This window comes from Zosterops lateralis (assembly GCF_965231275.1).
Source record: "Zosterops lateralis genome assembly, chromosome: Z".
Taxonomy (NCBI): domain Eukaryota; kingdom Metazoa; phylum Chordata; class Aves; order Passeriformes; family Zosteropidae; genus Zosterops; species Zosterops lateralis.
Window position 1 is genome coordinate 26,359,794 of NC_139800.1, and position 14,212 is coordinate 26,374,005.

The 14,212-nt window shown below is 42.5% G+C and overlaps 1 protein-coding gene across 7 annotated transcripts in view; it reads right to left on the reverse strand.

Annotated features, from left to right (window-relative positions):
* Positions 1-14,212, reverse strand: part of RIT2 (Ras like without CAAX 2) — a 182,728-nt gene that overhangs the window by 155,361 nt on the left and 13,155 nt on the right. Inside the window, exons 1-2 of one of the 7 annotated variants that reach the window (XM_083883560.1) lie at positions 13,028-13,114; positions 3,250-3,314 (exon numbers count right to left, since the gene is read on the reverse strand). The exons of 5 other annotated variants lie outside the window; for them this stretch is intronic. The gene's annotated coding sequence lies outside the window, so the exon portion shown is untranslated. Of the gene's footprint in view, positions 1-3,249; positions 3,315-13,027; positions 13,115-14,212 lie in introns of those variants that run through there. One more of the 7 variants, XM_083883559.1, reaches the window with a different exon arrangement.

Below are 14,212 nucleotides of genomic sequence, written 5' to 3' on the forward strand. Positions count from 1 at the left end.
GTATGTCATTTATCCAAAGAGCCATGCCCCTTTGGCCCCTGATTTGTCCTCAGTTAAACCCATCCCTGAGTTCCTCCCCCCAATAAAAAGTGTTGCATTCGGGGGTTCCCCAAGCCTTTTTTTCCCTCGCTTTTCCCTCGCTGCTTCTGCTGAGGGGTGTCTGCTGGGGCAGATACCCTGATGAATAAAGCCAGCAGTTAACCCTGAACAGCCTCCTCCTTTTTCCTGCTGTCGTTGCTTCACTCCTTCAAGCAAGACAAGAACTCACAGGTTTACCCTGCTACCGAGCCATACCCTTCACTGTCGAGGTGTCAGGGCTAGCCAAGGCACAGAAAGGCACCTCTACAAAGGATCAAGAAGAAATCCTGATTTTCTCAATGCTACTTTAATTCTAGAGTGCCTCAGCATTCCTTTGTTTACTCCTGAAGCTGGCTATGCATGGAATGTTCTGATACAGTTGACCAGAAACAGATATAGTAAAAAGTCAGGGAAATGCCTTTGGTTTGTCCAATAGCTGATGAAGAGTAAGATATTCACCAAATTGTTACCAAAATCCATTTAATTTTTATGATTCACTTTCAAGATGGGGTCTAGAGGAGTAACAGAAACTGAATTCTTTACACAGTAAGAAGATCCACCTCGGCTGACTTTCGTAAGAGATGAAAGTCCTTGCAGAGGGATCTACATGGACAGGAGCATTGGGCAAACACAGAAGTGGAATTCAACAAGAGCAAATGATAGATTCTGTGTCTGGGCAATGCTGGACAAAAGCATTAATTTGTGGAGGACTGGTCAAGTAGCAGCCCAAGTAAGGGAGCTTGGGGTGCTGGTGGAAAAAACGGTTCAGCATGAGCCAGCAGTGAGCCTTGGCAGCCAAGAGGATAAACAGTGTCCTGGGCTGCCTGAAAAACAGTCTGAAAATTAATTGACTCAATCATATAATGATCTGACAGAAACGGAATTCAAATAGAGAGAGTGTCTTCAGACAGAGGCAGACTTTCCAACACACATCATCTGATAGCAGCCTCAATCTATATGACCCATTTTAATGGTATGGCCAAGGATATTCCTTTCATGGAGGCTGTCACATATGGGAGAGTGACATGATATCATATCATTCTGCTTTTGGAAATCTGGTCACCTGAAAAATTACCCAGTTACATCTAAACATGTGTTCCTGCTCGGTCTTTTGACATTTTAATGGAATACAGTTCATTACAACCACAGCACTGGTCAGGGGCAACTGGAATTGACCTGCAGTGTTCACTAATGGAGCTGCTGCATCCCTGAACACACACAAAACAACTGTAAAGATTGTTTTCCAATAAATTACTCTTATCAGACTTATGTCAGTTCTCAGGAAGTTTTAGGGATACAGTATGAGGCAGAATAACAGAAGAGATGGCCTATACGGCAGTGACACAGGAATTGTAATATGACAGCATTTGAAATGTAAAGAGAAAATCTCTATTTTTTACAAAATAGAAAAAAATAAACTGACTAGATAAATTGGTTTAATCTGAATATATGGTGACAGAGATAATCACAAGCAAAGGGGGTGAGGTGGTGAGAGCCTAGCTACAAGCAGGTGCATGATTTGGGCCCTCTCACCTCAGTTACTCATCTCATGCCCAGCCCCATCCCATGTGCATGAGCTGTTTACGCATACTGCACCAGACAACTCCACTGCTTGTGAAGGAAAGTAATTTGTTCAACTCAATTACTGTAGTCAGCCACTAGATAGCTTAAATTACACATCAGCTGTCTCATATGCAAAGTTCTCACTTCATTTGTCTCTTTGATTGTTTCAGATGCCACTTTGTCTTACAGGAGATAACTTAAAAGGCATCAGACAGCATTTATCAAATATCCCATTTTCTAGGTCTAATGATCTGCAAATTTGACTCCCATTCTAAAAGAGGAAAGGTAATCTCAGGGATAAGACTTTGCCCTGTGACTTAAGAGCTCTCTAGTCATCTCTTGGACCAAATAATGGCTGATTTCATAGTTTTCATTTCAGATTTTCTATAGTATCTAGAGGCAGAATATTATCCAAGTTCTTTTAGTTGGAAGCTGTAGTGAAAAAGCTGATATCAATTGCAAGTTTAGAGAGAAGTACACATTACGGGACTATTATGTTTGTGAGAGACCAAATTTGACATAAACAGGTAGGCATTTAACAAATAAAGGTATAGCAACACCAACACATACTAGAATTTATTTAAGTAAGATACTCCTTACAAAAATAGTAAGATTCTCCTTACAAAAAAAAATTCTGCTCGTATAGATATGTACAACTTTCTGGGAATTTAGTATATAGTATTAAGTAGTGCTTAGCATAAAGGAAGAAATAAATTCCTTTGGACACCCACTCAGATGAATTACATTTTGATTATTTAGATAATTCATCTTCGTAACGTGCTATCTTTATTCTTGTATGAGAGAATGGAGACACATAATTGTGCATGCTTTCACTACAGAAATGCCAGAATTGCTATTATCCGTAAGTTTTCTGCTCTCTGGAGGAATTAATTGTCTTGAAACCCAAGGGAAAGAAATATCATAAGGTACAAAGTATTTGTTGTCTCGAGATGAATTTTTCATGCCCGTAGATTGCTGACCATGATGAATCAAGTGGTGCAGAACAAGAGATCAATCAAGAACAAGTGCCAGTGAAAATGAGAAGAAAGGCAGACAAAGTGATATCGATGTCAGAAGACGTGTCTGCTCCACAAAGCTCTGACTCATCGTTCACCAAAACTCACTAAATATGGTGCCACCATTTTGAAACTTTCAACTTAACCTGCTTCAGTGAAACCATGAATATCAAGTAACTGTCTAGTAAGAATTGTCTGCCTGAATGCAAGCAAAGCAAAGTCTTGCAAGCTGTCAGCTGCCTTCAATCCTGCCTTTCTGGAAAACATAGCTGGTCTTAGATGAAAAATATTCCTTGCACAGATGTACTTTGTGATGTTGCTTCCTTCTTAAGAGATTCTTTAAACTATCTGCAGTAGCACAGATTTTGTAAAATATCTACAGAAATCTAGGGTACCTTCTGCAAACAAAATTTAGACTGTCTAAATAACTGATTCTCCTTTTTGCCATGTGTAGAAGCTAAGTAGTTTCCCCTCCAAAATGGATGAAAATATTGCTGTAGGACAGCCAGTGCTTACTGTTTGCCTTGCTGAAAAAAAAAAATTCATAAATCTAATTGCTTTAATAAAAGTGCAACAAAACTGGAATCTTTACCTCTGGGCGTGTTGAAGGTTACTGTGTTATGGAACTCCAAAGTTAAATTGACCAGTCTGCAGGAGCTAAAAGAAAGTAGTTTTAGTCCAGGGACTAAAAATCTCACATACTGAGTAGATTAAGATCAGAGGAAGACACATGCTACATTGACTAATACACTGTATATTTTTCATTTAAACAAGCCCATTCTTTTCACCACAGCTATCGATGGTTTTGCTAGAGGAATGATCTATTAAAAAAAATTGAATTATTCCATCAGATACATCTCATATAAATAAGAGGAAACACTGTTAAACTTTGCAATAATAGGAACTGCTAATGAATGCCACGATTCATAATTTTCAAAAACACTTGGCATCAATTACATCCATCACCCTAGCCCAGAGTTGAATTATGGCTATTCTCACCCATGCTTTGACAGCTTTACATCCCAGTTGCTTACTCATCCAGGTTTGTCTCAAGCAATAGAAAGCACTAAGTGTCTAATACTCCCCTCTTCAATCCATGAACTTCAGATATCTAAATCTGTGTACTGTATTCAAAGATCTGTTTGAAGAGATACACACTGATTTCACATATTGTTTAATTTACCAGAACATACTGTAGATTCTCTTATCTTGAGCCATCATTCTTAGTTGTATCACCTTTACAGAATTTATCTTAGTGTTTAGGGTTATCTCTTACTTTGATTATTGAGATGACATTGCTGGATAGAGTTCAAAGAACTTGTCGCCTGGTACCAGTTATGGCACTACACTGCACATAATGACAGCTTGTGGCTGAAGCATCTGCAAAGATACATCACTTAACAGTTTTCAAAAGGTGCTCTGCATTTGAAGTTCAGAGAGCTTCTTGTGTACAAAGGAAGGTAAATACCTCTGGCTTCATTTTACTGATGAGAAGCAAGAGCAGAGAGATGGACATTAGACCACAAAATAGGAAAAAATATGTAAAAAGTTAAGATTCTGTCTTTAAATGCAAGTTTTGCTACCAGATAATCAGAGCAAAGTGGCTCCAAGTTACAGTGTCAGGGAACTGGGAAGGTTATTTAGAAAGATATTTACATTTACTCTTTAATTATGTTTGCAACAGCTTTCTCAATTCAACTCATATATGCAGCAGCTGCTGTAATACCAGTGATTTGATTGCTACACATGATGTACCTTGAATTTATTTTTATTTATAAATAAATGATGAGCTGTTCTGGGTTGACGGTGCCTCCTATCCCATATTGTGGCATTGTTATGTCTAACAGCTGCCCCCCCTTCGGCAGGGGACTGCCGCTTTTGCTGCTGGCTTATGGGCTGCTCTGGCTTGGCTCTTGCAGCTTGACTTTTTGCTGCTTGGCTTGCCGCTTTGCTCGCTCTTTTTCTTTTTCTGCCACCTCTGTTTGTTTTTTTCTTTCCCTCTTTTCCCTTTCTTTTCCCCTTCGCCCCCCCCACCTGAAGATTTGGACCGGCACCAGACCTGACCTGACTTGAGAAGTCCGAGGATCTCCGGAGCCCGCGAAAGAAGCTCTGCGCCCTCCCCCTTACAGTAACCTGAGCTTTTTTTTTTCCTTTTCCCTTGTGTTGGGGGGTGGGTTTTTTTTCATTTGTCAATAAACCGGTTTTTTCCACTTTGTTTGAGAAATTCCTTCCCAAACCCAGGGCTGGGGGAGGGGTGGTAGAGGTTTCGTTATTAGGGGATTCCTTTAGAGGTTCTCCCCTAATTTATCCTAAACCAGGACACTTTTTGGTGTGTTGGCCGGGAATTTGACAATTGAACACCTTGCCTGGACTGTCTGAGAACCTGATCACAGTAGGACTTTTGAAGGGAGAAGAACAAATGGTACCAATTGCCACTTCAATAGCGCATCGTCGGCAATATAGAACCACTCGAGATGCCGTGATCCCCATCCACAAGATGATTCGAGAGCTGGAGAACCAAGGGGTGGTCAGCAAAACCCACTCATCCTTCAACAGCCCCATCTGGCTGGTGCGAAAATCTGACGGAGAATGGAGATTGACTGTGGATTATCGTGCCTTGAATGCAGTGACTCCACCTCTGAATGCGGCTGTACCAGATGTGCTGGAACTGCAGTACGAGCTGGAGTCCAAGGCAGCAAATGCATTTTTCTCTATTCCACTGGCAGCAGAATGCTGCCCTCAGTTTGCCTTTACATGGAGGGGAGTGCAGTACACTTGGAACAGACTGCCCCAGGGGTAGAAACACAGTCCTACCATATGTCATGGACTGATTCAGGCCACACTAGAAAAGCATAAGGCTCCAGAACATTTACAATATATTGATGATATCATTGTGTGGGGAAACACAGCAACAGAAGTGTTTGAGAAAGGAGAGAAAATCATCCAAATTCTCCTGGAAGCTGGCTTTGCTGTTAAGAAAAGTAAAGTTAAGAGACCTACTTGGGAGATCCAGTTCCTAGGAGTGAAGTGGCAAGATGGACGATGTCAGATTTCTACGGATGTTATTAACAAAATCACAGCTATGTCCCCCCCCAACAGATAAGAAGGAAATACAAGCTTTCTTAGGTGCCATAGGTTTCTAGAGGATGCACATTCCGGAGTACAGTCAGATTGTGAGCCCTCTCTATCTGGTTACCTGCAAGAAGAATGATTTCTATTGGGGCCCTGAGCAGCAACAAGCTTTCTTCACCCAGATCAAGCAGGAGATTGCTCATGCTGTAGCCCTCGGCCCAGTCAGAACGGGACCAGATATGAAGAATGTGCTCTACTCTGCAGCTGGGAGTCATAGTCTGTCCTGGAGCCTTTGGCAAAAGGTACCTGGTGAGACCTGAGGCCGACCACTGGGATTCTGGAGTCGGAGCTACAGGGGATCTGAAGATAACTACACCCCAACGGAAAAGGAAATCTTGGCCGCCTACGAGGGAATCCAAGCTGCTTCAGAGGTGATTGGTACAGAAGCACCACTCCTCCTGGCACCCCGACTACCGGTGCTAGGGTGGATGTTTAGAGGAAAGGCTTTCTCCACCCACCATGCCACCAGTGCTACCTGGAGCAAGTGGATTGCCCTCATTACACAATGCACCCGAGCTGGGAAGCTGAATCGCCCTGGAATTTTGGAAGTAATTATGAACTGGCCCAAAGGTGAAAGTTTCAGTGTCGCAGATGAAGAACAAGAACCAGTGACCCAGGTTGAGGAAGCTCTGCCATACAACCAGCTGCCGGCAGAGGAAGCACGTTATGCTTTATTCACCGACGGTTCCTGCTGTGTCATAGGGATGAGTCGGAGGTGGAAAGCAGCTGTATGGAGCCCCACACGACAGGTCGCAGAAGCCACTGAAGGAGAGGGTGGATCCAGTCAATTTGCTGAACTCAAAGCCATTCAACTGGCCCTAGATATTGCAGAGAGAGAGAAATGGCCAAGGCTCTATCTGTATACTGATTCTTGGATGGTAGCCAACGCTCTGTGGGGATGGCTGAAGAAATGGAAAGAGGCGAATTGGCAGCGTAGAGGAAAACCAATTTGGGCTGCCGAAGAGTGGAAAGATATCGCGGCCCAGTTAGAGAAACTACCTCTGAAGATTCGCCATGTAGATGCCCATGTCCCCAGAAGCAGAGCTAATGAAGAGCAGCAAAACAATCAGCAGGTATATCAAGCTGCAAAAATAGGAGAGTTGAAGATAGACCTTGACTGGGAGCACAAGGGAGAGTTGTTCCTAGCACGATGGGCCCATGATGCCTCAGGTCACCAAGGTAGAGATGCCACCTATAAGGGGGAACGAGACCGAGGGGTGGATCTAACCATGGACAGCATTTCTCAGGTTATCCATGACTGTGAGACGTGCGCTGCCATTAAACAAGCCAAGCGGATGAAGCCTCTCTGGTATGGAGGGCGGTGGTCTAAGTACAAGTATGGGGAGGCCTGGCAGATTGATTACATCACACTGCCTCAAACCCGCCAAGGCAAGCGCCATGTGCTGACCATGGTAGAAGCCACCACGGGATGGTTGGAAACCTACCCTGTGTCTCATGCTACAGCCCACAATACTATCCTAAGCCTTGAAAAGCAGGTCCTTTGGAGGCATGGTACTCCCGAGAGAATTGAGTCAGACAATGGGAATCATTTTAAAAATAATCTTATTAAAACCTGGGCTAGGGAACATGGCATTGAGTGGGCGTACCGTATCCCCTACCATGCACCAGCTGCAGGTAAAGTGGAGAGGTACAATGGGTTGTTAAAAACCACCCTGAAAGCATTGGGTGGGGGGTCCTTAAAAAACTGGGAGCAGCATTTAGCAAAGGCCACCTGGCTAGTTAACACCCAAGGTTCCACCAACTGAGTGGGTCCTGCTCAGTCCCAGCTCCTTAATATAGTAGATGGAGATAAAGCCCCAGTGGCCCATGTTAGAGGTTTGTTGGGAAAGACAGTATGAATCAACCCTGCCTCGAGTACAGGCAAACCCATCCATGGAATTGTCTCTGCTCAAGGATCGGGTTATACATGGTGGATAATGCAGAAAGATGGAACAACACGATGTGTACCCAACACGACGTGGGGTGAGACACATATGTGCTGAATGTTACAACCATTGTCTGTGCATTAGATCACTCAGACATGAAACAGAAGGAAACGTGTAAGTGTCAAAGGCCTGAGCAAGTAAGACAGACAGAAATGTGTAAGTGTCAAAGGTCTGAGTAAGTGAAATGAAAATTTTTTATTGTGTGTCCACGATATGGGATAAGGGGTGGAATGTTCTGGGTTGACGGTGCCTCCTATCCCATATTGTGGCATTGTTACGTCTAACAGCTGCCCCCCTTCGGCAGGGGACTGCCGCTTTTGCTGCTGGCTTATGGGCTGCTCTGGCTTGGCTCTTGCTGCTTGGCTTTTTGCTGCTTGGCTTGCCGCTTTGCTCGCTCTTTTTCTTTTTCTGCCGCTTCTGTTTGTTTTTTTTCTCTCTCTTTTCCCTTTTTTTTCCCCCTTCTCCCCTCCCCGCCCCTTGAAGATTTGGACCGGCACCGGACCTGACCTGACTTGAGAAGTCCGAGGATCTCCGGAGCCCGCGAAAGAAGCTCTGCGCCCTCCCCCTCACAGTAACCTGAGCTTTTTTTTTTCCTTTTCCCTTGTGTTGGGGGTTGGGTTTTTTTTCATTTGTCAATAAACCGGTTTTTTCCACTTTGTTCGAGAAATTCCTTCCCAAACCCAGGGCTGGAGGAGGGGTGGTAGAGGTTTTGTTATCAGGGCATTCCTTTAGAGGTTCTCCCCTAATTTATCCTAAACCAGGACATGAGCTTATTAATCAGGTATATTTATGAATTGAAAAACTGAAAATTAAAATCCAAGCAAAGATTTATGGCTGTTGAGGGACCATTAGAGAGGATTTCACTCGAGCTTTTTGTGTCTCATCAATGTCCAAAAATTAACAAATAGATATGTATTTTTCAAAAATAAGGATGGCCCAAGATGGTGACAGGGAAACAACACAAAAATATACACCCACAAACTACATTTTTAAGAACTATATTAGATCAGATGAAATAGGGAAGAAAATAAATGGGGTTTATTTGTTGCAGTTTTCAGGGTTTTTTTTGGTGGCATTTATGTCTATTAAATTATTTTAACTGAAAGAAAGAGGGACAAAACCTCATTTGTCTTTAATACCATCAGTATTGTTTACTGCATCCCTCAGTACTGCCTACTGGGCTTCTGAATCACCATTCCCTGCCACTGAGCAGATCTAAGAATTTGCCAAAAATGCTGACAAGGCCAAGAATTGACCAAGAACTGAATTTTTTTAAAAAATCAAAAAAAACAAAAAAAGCACCAAAGCCCACAATTGGACAAGTACTGCATCCAGCGCCACAGAGACAATCAGAACAACAGCACGGCTACTGAGGGATCTGTCCCACTGGCACAAACTCTGCAAGGTGAATGCTGCTGACCCATTCCACTGGCCTCACTGCTTTGTGTCTGGTCCCTGCTTATGGTTGATGCTGGCTCAGACTTCCTCAGCTGATACAGGTTAGCACGTGGTCAGAGCATAATGATTCAGGTGTAAATGTAACAATCTCTGAGGGTCCAGCCTTTGCAGAGAAGTGACTAAATTTATTAGCAAGACGGTTCTTCAGAGGTGTTTTGTAAAGCAAAAGGTTTAATAAGGAAAAATAACAAACATTACAAAAAAAACCCAAAAGATAAGCTGCACACAGGCATCTTAGAAAATTTCTGACACCCTGCTAAAACACTTTAAAAAGTCCTTTACTTCCTTAGCAGTCCTTCCTAAATACTGAATGTTTTAGAAGGGACAATTTGGCTTGCTACCAGTAAGATCATCAAGAGGTTTTGAATTACACTCTCAGAGCCCTATCCATTGTGCCTTGTTCTGGCTCTGAGCCAATGACGTAAGAGAAAAATTCAGAACTTTCTAGTTAAACTTCCTAAAATGTCTAAAGGTAAACTGAAATTCTTTTCCTATTTGGAAGCACCTGCTGGGGGTGTGGGGTGCATGCCAACACTCAGCTGTAATAGAACATCTGAATTAATCAGCCCTGAACTTCAAAAGCAGTTTGGCCTCCCAGACTGACCCGGAAATAATGTGCTGTATGGAGAAACTGGAATTAAAGACCTGTTGTGGAGGATGACTACAATACTGGCCACTATGGGCTTGGAGAGATTCCTTCCAGAAATGAAGTCTAACAGAATTAAGTCTCCTTGGAACTATAGGTACTTTAGAAATAGCAAAAACTGTTGGTGATGCCGACTCACCACTTGACAATGATGATTTAATTATGTTCAAATGTGCTAACGTCTTTTCAGCTGCAGTAAAAGTGCTGTGCCATAGACATCCCTGTGTGTGGAAAAAAATTTGAGCACTATTGTAAATACCTCGGCACCTGACCATAAGAATGAGCTGGATTCAGTGGTGGTGTTTCCCAGAAACATAGCTGGACAGTGAATATTTCAGGTGGCCTTCAGGAAAACCATACACATATAAGCTGTACAACACAAATACTTCCATGCCAATAGCAGTCAGTTTCAAAGTATCGAGTTTCTACAAAAAAATGTGAAGAAACTCACTTTTTTTTTTTGTAGAAACAAATATCACTCATGATATTTTTTTGTAGAAAAAATAAAAAAGCCTGTCAAGTTATAAACAAGGAAGGAAGAGAAGGAAAATAAGGCTGGTTCCCACAGGATTTTTGGCCTCCAACTTTTCAACAAAACAGAAGAGCGCGTCAGTACTAATGTACAGTTAGTTATGATGCTCTAGACGCAAACTACAAAAAGTCACACATTTCCTTCACTCTTTTTCATGCTATAAATTGCTGTACTGAGGGTGGCTGTAGTGAAGTTAATTTTCTTCACAGCATCCCGTATGGTGGCAGGTTTTGATTTTGTGACTTAACTTGTGTTGATATTTCACCAATGTTTTGGTCATTGCTGAACTGTTCTACACCACATCAAGACTTTTTCTCGCAGTGCCTCCAGCAGGAGTAGTAGAGAACTTGTGAGAACACACAGCTGAGACAGCTGATCTGAACTGATAGAGAGATTATTCATATTGTATTATTCCATACTTAGGAATAAAAGCTCAAGAAAAGCAGGAAGAAGCAGAATCATTTATGGTTATAGCATTTGTATTCCTGCACAGCCATTATGTGTTGAGGCCCTGGTTTTGAGGAATTGGCTAAAAATCTGCCTGCAGTAAGAATTAGTAAATAAACTCTTAAATTCACTTATATTCACAGCTTTTGCTTCAGCAGTTAAACTGCTATCTCAAGTCACAAGTGTGCCTTTCTTTCTCTTTTTTCCTTTCCTTTTCCTTTCCTCCTTTCCTTTTCCCTTCCCTTCCCTTCCCTTCCCGGAACAATGCACCATAATTGCTTTTGGATTTTGGCTGTGATCAATCCATTGTAATTGCTTAATCAAAGGCTTAGGTTTTAAACTTTAGAAACTCTCCTGTAGCCCAGAAATATTAATCCTGTTAGCTGTTCTCTTCCATAATGTATCAAAACACTCTTGAGGTCCATTGCCTTTTCAATTCTCTTATAAATTGTGTTATAATATTAGCAGGACAAAATACTCTTTGATGCTTCTCTCCAAACCAACAGAAATTACAAGGATAATTCCTTTATCTTTCCCTGTCTCTGCTCCATCGCACTTAACCACAGACTGTTTCAACCACTTTAATTTAGATATTTCAGTGGGTAGGACAGAAAATAGGGGTCAAGCCATTCTATGGTAATTTCAAAGGGAGAGTCAGGAACAAACACGGACTTTTTTTTCCCTTCAGCTGCACAATACTTCTCTGTTTCACTCCCCTTCCCACCTGCTCTGGAGTGAGCGACTTCCCCATTAAGATGCATTCATTTGGCTGGAACTCTCAGACTACAAAAAAAAGAGTTGTATTCTTTCTGCTCTACTGCTAAGGTCAAGCTGCCAGCTTTCTTTGTGATGTGTGAGGCAGCACAGAACACAAATTGCATTTCCACTCTCTTCAGGTCTTGTTTTAAATGCCACGATACTGACAGTAATCACTGAGCTGAACAGATATGACACATAAAACACTGACAGAACAAATAAGGCCGATCCTATCTTGGTTTTCCTCTAAGTAAACAAATATGTATTTGGTTGTCAGTTTAGCTAGAGAGGGTTCTGAAGATAGGTAACTTTTAAACCCTGTACATTGTGAGAAATTCATTGACTGTTAAACATCCTGAGATTAATATAAATACAGAAACAATCTAGACAAATAAATAAAATTTTTAAAAAATAAATAAAATATAATAAAATAAAATAAAATAAAATAAAATAAAATAGGAACAGAAAAACCCTTTCACAATAGATTGCAAATCTAAGCCCTTCCACATTGTCATGTTCCTGGTAAAATATTTTACTGGCAGGAAATACACTTACAGTAAGTTTATGGGAAAAATAAAAATAATTTTGAAAGATAGCATGGGCTCTACCCCATTTAGTAACATAAGCAGGTGGTATTTTGTATTCCCTTACCTTCTCTCATAAATTCTATCATATACTTTAAGGGACAGCCTGCCAGAAGAAAGACAAAAATGGGTGGAAGGAATTAGTACTCAGAGCCAAGTAACTCTATCACCTGAAAAGAATTATTCATGGTATTTGTCCGTGGTATTGAACTTTGTGAGCCAGAGAAACATTTGATTCCGTCAGAAACCTTCATCACAGTACAAACTGGTATTGTGTCTACCTAGGTCATTTCCTGAGCAATCATGTCTACTACAACATATCTCATCTGTTCCCAATCCACATCCTGCATTTTGCTGTGACTAAATTAACATCAGAGGTGCTAAAGATATCCTCAAGTGTTCCAACCCTGTAAAGTACTCATTGTCTATGATTTTTACTAACTTTATTTGCAATGTTCAGAGTCAGAAAGGGAAAAATTAACAATTTCTTGAAATAAAAATTTCAATTTCCGCATTTTTCCTACCTCTGACCAATTAGAAATGCATCTTATTCACAAGCTTGAAAATGCATTTTAATTATACCACCTAAAGTATCCCAACACACAAAAAAAACTGGTTTAAGTATTGCTTAAAACTTATTATTCTAAAACTCATCCAGTATGTACAGTGATGCTTTAGAAACCGAAAACACAACTTTGCACTGGTGATGGTTTTGCATGGAAGTGTTTTTTTCAAGAAAGTTATAGCAAAACCAATCAGGGACTAGATTTGAATACTGATGTCTGATGTAGCCATTAGAAAGATAGGACTCCTCTGTGAGCACACAGGGTTAAAATCAGAGAAAACTCAAGAAAAGTCCTTTTTTTTACCTCTGGCCTCGGAACAGGTGACAAAGGCTGGCAGGGCCGGCCCCGCTGCGCTGCACGGCCCCCCGGCCTGGCACGGCTGGCCAGGTCCTGCTGCCGCAGCACTTCTGGCCAGATCGGCTCCCAGGCTGGGGGAGGAAAGTATATCCCGCCCCGGCTGGATCAGGCCAGAGCAGCTGATAACATTCTGCTGCTCCGCCACCACCAGGAGGCCTGGCAGGGCAGGGCAGGGCAGGGCAGGGCTGGGCAGGGCAGGGCAGGGCTGGGCAGGGCAGGGCTGGGCAGGGCAGGGCAGGGCAGGGCTGGGCAGGGCAGGGCAGGGCTGGGCAGGGCAGGGCTGGGCAGGGCTGGGCAGGGCAGGGCTGGGCAGGGCAGGGCTGGGCAGGGCAGGGCCCCTCCAGGGGCCACGCGGTCCCGGCCGTCCCCCCCCGCCGGGGCGCTGCGGGCGCTGACACCAGGAGCCCTTGCAGGGGGAGGGGCCCAGCCACACAACAGATCCCGGCCCGGCCTGGCACGGCCTGAATTTACCACCTTCAGCCATTTCCTTGGAAAGAACTATCATGCCCTCGGCAGACTTGGAGAATGTTAACTCTTTCCTTGCACAGATTAAACTTGCAAAACACTAATCCTCCTTCTGAGTGAGAGAAAAGACAGAGTGGAGACATGTAAAGAGACAATATGAAGACATCCAAGTCAATGAAGGGTTACATCTTAGATGGAAAAGATGAAAAGATGCCTTGGTTTAAGGCTGATAGTCTTTTCTGAGCTATGGTAATGGACTAGAATATCCCTTTAAATCGTGGAAAAAACCTGCACTGGGGAGGTGAGAGTATTCAGACTGCAGATATAAGCAAAGGCATTTGTGATGGACTAAGGAAATACTGAAGTAGCTGTGATTTTATAAGAAACACGAACAGAGAGAGGGAGATGAGATGAAGATGAAGATCTGCTGCCAGAAAGAGAAAAGATCTCTGTTCATAGAGATGAAGAAAAACCTTTGCTTTTGGAACTGTTCATTTTAAAATAGTACCCCATGAGTATGCATAACCTATATTTCAGCAGTGGGAGGCTGTGTAATATGGGAGGGATCCCACAACTGTAGATTCCTGGGAGGCTGCTTTTGTGAGAATTAAAGGCCACAAGAAGACTATTCTTGTCTTGTGGGAAGTTTCCATGGTAAACCAAAAG